This window comes from Oncorhynchus mykiss, chromosome 28 (genome assembly GCF_057628025.1).
Source record: "Oncorhynchus mykiss isolate SJ-2025 chromosome 28, ASM5762802v1, whole genome shotgun sequence".
NCBI classification, from domain to species: domain Eukaryota; kingdom Metazoa; phylum Chordata; class Actinopteri; order Salmoniformes; family Salmonidae; genus Oncorhynchus; species Oncorhynchus mykiss.
In genome coordinates, this window is record NC_143049.1 from 29,974,515 (window position 1) to 29,982,923 (window position 8,409).

At 42.6% G+C, this 8,409-nt stretch overlaps 1 non-coding gene across 1 annotated transcript; it reads right to left on the bottom strand.

Moving 5' to 3' along the window:
- Positions 1 to 5,201: 5,201 nt before the first annotated feature.
- LOC110508284 (uncharacterized) lies at positions 5,202 to 6,975 on the bottom strand. The gene is made up of 2 exons (XR_005040227.2): positions 6,886 to 6,975; positions 5,202 to 6,642 (listed from the first exon to the last, which is right to left on the bottom strand). It is a non-coding gene; the product is annotated as an uncharacterized LOC110508284 (transcript).
- Positions 6,976 to 8,409: the final 1,434 nt, after the last annotated feature.

Consider the following 8,409-nt stretch of genomic DNA (forward strand, 5'->3'; position numbering starts at 1 on the left):
CAAATTGGAGTCAGTGGTCAGCTTTTCCGAAAGGAGGGCGGGGGTGGGCCTTATATGCTTCACGGAAGTTAGAATAACAATGATCCAGAGTTTTACCAGCCCTGGTTGCGCAATCGATATGCTGATAGAATTTTGTGAGTCTTGTTTTCAGATTAGCCTTGTTAAAATCCCCAGCTACAATGAATGCAGCCTCAGGATGTGTGGTTTCCAGTTTACATAGAGTCAAATGAAGTTTGTTCATGGCCATCGATGTGTCTGCTTGGGGGGGGGGGATATATATGGCTGTGATTATAATCGAAGAGAATTCCCTTGGTAGATAATGCGGTCGGCATTTGATTGTGAGGAATTCTAAGTCCGGTGAACAGAAGGACTTATGATCACACCACGTCTCGTTAATCATAAGGCATCAACCCCTTGTCCCTCTTCTTACCAGAAAGATGCTTGTTTCTGTCAGCGCGATGCGTGAAGAAACCAGCTGGCTGCCCCAACTCCGATAGAGTCTCTCGAGTGAGCCATGTTTCCATGAAGCAAAGAACGTTACAGTCTCTGATGTCTCTCTGGAATGCTACCCTTGCTCGGATTTCATCTACCTTGTTGTCAAGAGACTGGACATTGGCGAGTAGTATGCTAGGGAGTGGTGCGCGATGTGCCCGTCTCCTGACCAGAAGACCGCTTCGTTTGCCCCTTTTACAACGTCGTTGTTTTGGGTCGCCGGCTGGGATCTGATCCATTGTCCTGGGTGGAAGGCAGAACACAGGATCCGCTTCTGGAAATTCGTATTCCTGGTCGTAATGATGGTGAGTTGACGTTGCTCTTATATTCAGTAGTTCCTCCCGACTGTATGTAATGAAACCTAAGATTACATGGGGTACCAATGTAAGAAATAACACATAAAAAACAAAATACTGCATAGTTTCCTAGGAACGCGAAGCGAGGCAGCCATCACTGCCGGTGCCAAGACGTCTTGCCAATGTGTTAACGCTCTCCATACTCCATCGTCCCAATGTATCATTTATATACATGCATTTGAGTCCACCATTGTAAAAGAGTGTAACAAAAAATAATATCATACATCACCTTAAATATTCAGAACACTTAACTGACAATAAAACTTCATTGGGATAGGGGGCAGCATTTTCACTTTTGGATGAAAAGCGTGCCCAGAGTAAACTGCCTCCTACTCAGTCCCAGAAGCTAATATATGCATATTATTAGTATTATTGGATAGAAAACACTCTGAAGTTTCTAAAACTGTTTGAATGATGTCTGTGCGTATAACATAACTCGTATGGCAGGCAAAAACCTGAGAAAAAAATCCAAACAGGATGTGGGAAATCTGAGGTTTGTAGTTTTTCAACTCAGCCCCTATTGAAGATACAGTGGGATATTGGTCATCTTGCACTTCCTAAGGCTTCCACTAGATGTCAACACTCTTTAGAACGTTGTTTGATGCTTCTACTATGAAGGGGGTCTGAATGAGAGGGGATTGAGTCAGGTGTCTGGCAGAGAGCCACGGCTCGTGACGTGCGGTCATGAGAGAATTAGTTCTCATTCCATTGCTTTTCTACAGACAATGGAATTCTCCGGTTGGAACATTATTGAACATTTATGATAAAAACATCCTAAAGATGAATTCTATACATCGTTTGATATGCTTCCATGACCAGTAATATAACTTTTTGGAATTTTCGTCCGACCTTTCCGCTGGAAGTTGCACTCGCGTTTCGATTTGTTTACCAAACGCCCTAACAGGTATATGGACATAAATGATGAACTTTATTGAACAAATCAAACATTTATTGTGGAACTGGGATGCCTGGGAGTGCATTCTGATGAAGATCCTCAAAGGAAAGTGCATTTTTATAATGCTATTTCTGACTAATGTTGACTGCGCATCATGGCGGATATTTCTTTTGGCTGGTTTGGGCTCTGAGCTCCGTACTCAGATTATTGCATGGTATGCTTTTTCCGTAAGGTTTTTTCTAAATCTGACAAAGCGGTTGCATTGAGGAGAAGTGTATCTAAAGTTCCATGCATGATACTTGTATTTTCATCAACATTTATAATGAGCATTTCTGTGAATTGATATGGCTCGCTGCAAAATCACCGCATGTTTTGGAACTACTGAACATAACACGCCAATGTAAAATGAGATTTTTGGATATAAATATGCACTTTATCGAACATAACATACATGTATTGTGTAATGTGAAGTCCTATGAGTATCATCTGATGAAGATCATCAGAGGTTAGTGATTCATTTTTATCTCTATTTGTGCTTTTTGTGACTCCTCTCTTTGGCTGGAAAAATGACTGGGTTTTTCTGTAACTTGGTGGTGACCTAACATAATTGTTTGTGGAGCTTTCGCTGTAAAGTATTTTTGGAATCAGACACTGTGGCTGGATTAACGAGAATTGTATCTTTAAAATACTTGTACTTGCCTAATACTTGTATGTTTGAGAAATTTGATTTATGAGATTTCTGTTGATTTGTATTTGGCGCCCTGCACTTTCATTGGCTGTTGGCGAGTTATTCTGAATGAGATAACACAACACTATTATCACTATTATCATAGGTTCAGAACTTTTGTGAAATAGCACAGTTACAAATAGAAATCAAACTGGACGGACATCAGAAATAGAGGAAGGAATAAAAACAAACCAAATGTAACTATTGTAAAATAGATTGTGTCTGTAAAATGTGTATAAGATATATAAACTGAAGGTAGAAGCCTAAGTGTTTGTTGGTTTACTCCAACTGAGGGAAGGTTGGTAGGGTTTGGGAGGGAATAATAAAGGTATATTCTAAAAAAAAGGTATGTATGTCAATATAGGTATGTGTATGTATTTATGTGTATATGTATGTATGCGTGTATGTATATGGATATATATATATTTACCCCAAAAATATGTGGGGGATTGGAAATGATGCAGACAATTACATTGATGGAAGCAACATTCTTTACACAATATTATGCTGATCCACCCCTTAAAAATAAAAAATAATCATGGTGCTGAGTTTTTATTCCACACATCGATGTTTGGCTTTTTTCCATACCTTTTTAAATAGTTAATCTAATAATATCCTGCTCTCCCTCAATCCAACTCCAAGGAGATGACATCATGGAGGTCTTGGAAGGTCATTGGCCACTCCTGATAACTGTCTCCTTTTCTTTTTTCCATCTGATGACAACTTCCTCCTCTTGTTTTGGGGAAGAGTGTCTCCTCAGAGCTCTGTCCGTTCCCCTGCTCGGAGCTCGCTTCTCCTCCCTGCTCTGTGCTCGGCTCAGAGTTCTGAGAGGGTCTCTTCTGGCTTTGTCTCTTGCTGGATGTCGGCCTTCCTCTTGAAGCAATTCGAAGAGCTTTGGCAGCATCTGATGGTGTGTTTACCTGCCCTTACACCACGCCGGGGGCTACTACTGCTTCCTGCTTGCCCAGGTAGAGCAGTCCCATCCTGGGGTGAGTCAGCAGCAGTGTTTGGGGCCACTGGTGGGGCATCATCCACAGACAGACTGGGATCCAGATTGAGGGTCTTGGTGTTCCCACAGAGGCGATAGACACCGCCACTGTCCTCCACAGCCTCACAGCCAGGCTGGGACTCCTCCAGGCTGGGGCTAAGGTCTCCAGAAGAGAGGGTGAACAACACCACTTCCAGGGGGGATCTTGGTCCCTGGTTAAGCCATCAGAAGCCAGTGGAAAAGCATCTCAGCTGACTGTTTGGGTGGCAGCTTCGATCATGTCCACCTCACTCTCAGATGTCGAGAAGTCCAAATTGCTGAGATCTCTTTTGCTCTTAGGCATTATGGAAGCAGAATTGGTTGTGGAGTCTTCACTAACACCACCCTAGCTATTTTGTAGAAGTGGGGCCAAATCAATTGTACCATCCTCACTCTTTGGCATCAGTGGGGCAGAATAGCTGACATGCTCCCCTCTTTCTGATGTGGAAGAGTATGAGCCGCTATATTCCCCCTTACTCTCTGACCAAGATGAGTCGTTGACACTGGATGAATCACTTAGTTCTACATAGTGATCCCTGAAGATGGGAACCAGAGTATGAGGTGAGGAATCACTTGAGTCTTCTAGTTCATCCCGTGAGGATGGTGTCTGTAAGGGAGTGAAGGATGTCTACAGACTTCTAAGCCATGCTGTGACAAAGCCATCATAATTGGAAGGGAAGGGCTTAAATCTTGCTTTTGGTCTTGTTGCATGTCTTAATGAGGCGGCAGGGTAGCCTAGTGGTTAGAGCGTTGGATTAGTAACCGGAAGGTTGCGAGTTCAAACCCCTGAGCTGACAAGGTTTCTGTCGTTCTGCCCCTGAACAGGCAGTTAACCCACTGTTCCCAGGCCGTCATTGAAAATAAGAATTTGTTCTTAACTGACTTGCCTGGTTAAATAAAGGTAAAAAAAAAAAAAAAAAAAATGATCATTCTGTATTTCAACTTGCTTTGGATCATTCATAACGTGCATGCCTTGTTGGTGACTTGACATGTCACCTTTTTGGAAGTCTACTTGAACAAGTTGCAGGCTGACTGACTGGATGTCATATTAGTTGTCCAGCTGATCGTCTTGGCAAGATGTTATTGGAGGAGATGGTGATTCACTGACATCTTCATGGTGGTCTCTTATAGGATGCTTGTCATGATCCTGCTCCCCTCTTGGGACTCTTCAGGGGCAGGATTCTCCCCATCCTTCTGTCCTTACCATCTATCTATATGAAGTGAAGATTAGACAATCTTTATAAAAACATTATGTTACTTCTCAAAGGTCTCACAGTAGAGAACTGATAGAAATCAAATGTTTCTGTCTGCCACTGTGATTGCTATGGTATTCTAGAATGTTGTAGAACTTGTAGTTTCCATGGAGATTTACTCTTCTAAAAGAGGGCCAGTGACATCACAGTGCTGCTTTGTGACTTCACATTTTCTAACTGTAGAAGGCCTCCTCTTAGTTTTCTATCAATATCACATACTTTGTAGTAGTTTTGATACATTTACATGTAGGCCGTGGTACATGGCAGCTAAATCCTGAATTACGTATACAACACATACAAGTCATTAAACAATGAAACAAAAACAGTAAATCAGGAAGTCAGGGATGGAGCTGAAGCTGTTTGTCTTGGTAGCATCAAACAATGGCTTGAGTGGTGGGAGGCAACATCACAGGTCACAGGGATGAAGCATGACAGTCACCGCCAGGGGGGAATTGTGCTAGTACAAACCTGCTTTATTTTGATTTAAATGTATGTGGGTGGTGTAACATAAATAATTATAGCATGTGTGTGTTTTCCCCCTCTACATTTGCTTGAATATCAACATTATTTTAGTGTATTTAAAAAATAATTTTACATGAGACTGTAGAATTAATACAATCCTCATTCAGCCCTCCTCTTCAAACTGTGATGTCCCAGTGCCCTCTAGTGGGGGAAATAACATGCACGTTTCATTCAGATATATTTTGGTGGTGACCGTGGACTAGTACATCAGTAGGCTATAAAAAATAATGCATTCATACATCACTCACCATCACCCACAGACCTTGGAGCTATATTTCTATGGCACAACAATGATGACAGCTTTTTACTCTTAGGATCACATTAAAGTAGTAATGGGTGAGATTGTCCCTAAGCAGAGCTGGGATTGGGCAGTTGACAAATCTAAAATCAGTCGTAGTAAAGTCTAGATAGGTTCAGACCTAAACTCACAGAATTCAAGCAATTTTAACTTCAAGCATTAGCAGTGTTTTATTGCATTGATAGCAACTGTAAGCGTTGTATAAAGCAGGGGTTCCCAAACTGACCCACCGATTGAGGTGTCTTTTGAGTCGTGACCCAACATAAGGGTCGAGCTGTTAAAAAAGAAAAAACAGACACAGACCAAAGAATAAGTAACAAATATTATCTTGGCATCTAGATAAGAAAATGAAGCAGTTTCAAAGCTAATCTCCTGCAATTCCACACATCCTGCCATGGAGCTGAAAGAACATTTTGCAATTTTAAAGTCAATTCCCTGCAATTCTATGCGTTTTGCCACGGAGCTGAGATATTTTGTTTTCTGTTTTTAAGCTAATTTCCAAACGTTGACATGGCTGGTGTTCTTATGCTCAAGCATTTTAACTAAATCAATGGGGGCCTGATTGTCTAGCGCTATTTTCTTGATTGTAAATTCTCAAAAATTATAGGCTATTATTGAAAAAAATATAGGTCCATTATCTTTTATACATACATTATATTTGGTTTTAGTCATTTAAGTTTACACTGAAAAGTTTTTCCACTGTTTGGGAACCACTGGATACAGTGTTACAGCCTTTACCATCAAAATACAGCAAGCATTTGGTCAGATTATTTTGATAGCAATAAGCAGGAACAAAGTTAGCAGCAGTAGCTATATTGAAAGAGATGATTTATCAGAGTAGTGAAAAGAGTTTGGAGGCGATCCAGTCAGCATAAGTTGTCAGATAAAGCTCATGCAGAGGTCAAGCCGGGTTCACAGACGAAGTCGTAGGTCAGGCCTTGGGTTCGGCATAGAGCAGGAAGACGGTGAAGATGCTGTCGTTCTCGCTTCTGGAGTAGACCTTTCTATCCTTGTCTCCCAAGTTGCCCCGGAGCACCAGGCAGACCCATGTTTCCTTGATCTCCTTTCTCACCTATCATAAGAAAGAGAGAAGGATTGGTATCTGAAACATGTCAACATATGAGGATAGATATCAGTCTCAAGCATGAATATTCTATTTTAGATCAAAATTTGCGATTTGATTAAAAACAGCACCAGATAACGACGTATTCAGGAATGAGATAACAGATAGCATAGCAGCTCACACTTCGGACTGTAAATGTATAAACCCAGATTACCTCCTTTAAAAGTTGTACATGAGAATTGACAAGCTTACCTTTATCTCCTTCCAGTCCAGTAGCTCCAGCCATTCCATCCAGTCCAGGAGGTCTCATGAGTCCAACATCCCCTGTCACTCCAGGTACACCTGAAAGAAAACAGGGGGAAGGAGGGGAAGAGCAAAGGTATGAGGGATGGGGATATGAGGAGATATTTAGGAGTACACACCATGAAGACAATATAACTGCAAGCACACCACACACAACCTACAGTAATGGTCACAAGCCACTACAGTACTATGTATACTTTTAGTCAACCTATACTGAAATAAACACAATGTATATTATTTAGTCTACCTGGAAGTCCCCTCTCTCCTCTCGGCCCTGGGGGTCCCCTCTCCCCTGTGGCCCTTCCCGGGGGACAACATGGCATCTGGTTGGAACTCTGTGGTGGTGTTCTGCCTGAAGCCCAGACGGGATGGCAGTGAACCACCTCCTCCCACTCCACCACCTCCTCCTCCTCCAGTGCCACCTCCGCGACGGCACTTCTTGGTATTCTGAGGCTTGGGCCAGCAGGTGTGTCTGGCTGGACCTGAGATGGAGGCAGGACCTGTACGCTCAGGCGTCACAATGACCACACCACGCTGGCAGCACCTCAAAGTGGAAGGGTCCAAAACACAACCCCAGAGGGAGGGATGAATGTCTCAAACGAGCCTCCATGACCAGTGAGCACCTTGATGCAACATCCTACCAACCTTTAGGAAACCAAAGATTATGGATATACTGCCAAGATACATGTCTCACCGCCCTAGCAGTGGGAGTCGTTGTCCACAAAGTGGCACGACGGGCTGTCTAGCTCCAGTACTGCTGACTTTTACAACTCCTCTCAGAGGGCATTATGGGTAGGATGTCCACCTTCTATCTTGACACTGGTTGGGTGTGGCTTGAAGTTGAACAATTGAGCCCCCTAGTGTGCTGCGTTGTGGCCTGGTCAGTGAACCCAACACCACCTCCTCAATAGGTACACAACACACCCCTCTGAGGCTGTGTAGGTGCCTCATGACAGGGTCCTACACATAGAGATATACCATATATATGAAGTATTCAGACCCCTTGACTTTTTCCACATTTTGTTACATTACAGCCTTATTCTAAAATTGATTTAAATTGTTTTTATTCCTCGTCAATCTACACACAATACCCCACAATGACAAAGCAAAATCAGGTTTTTAGAATTATTTGCAAATGTATAAAAAAATATATGTTTTTTAAATATCACATTTCCATGAGCTTTTCTGACCCTTTACTTTGTTGAAGCACCTTTGGCAGCGATTACAGCCTCAAGTCTTCTTGCTGTACAAGTTTGGCACACGTGTATTTGGGGAGTTTCTCCCATTCTTCTCTGCAGATCCAGGCTCTGGCTGAGCCATTCAAGGACATTGAGAGACTTGTCCTGAAACCACTCCTGCATTGTCTTGGCTGTGTGCTTAGGGTCGTATTCCTGTTGGAAGGTGAACCTTCATCCCAGTCTGAGGTCCTGAGCGCTCTGGAGCAGGTTTTCACCAAGGATCTCTCTGTACTTT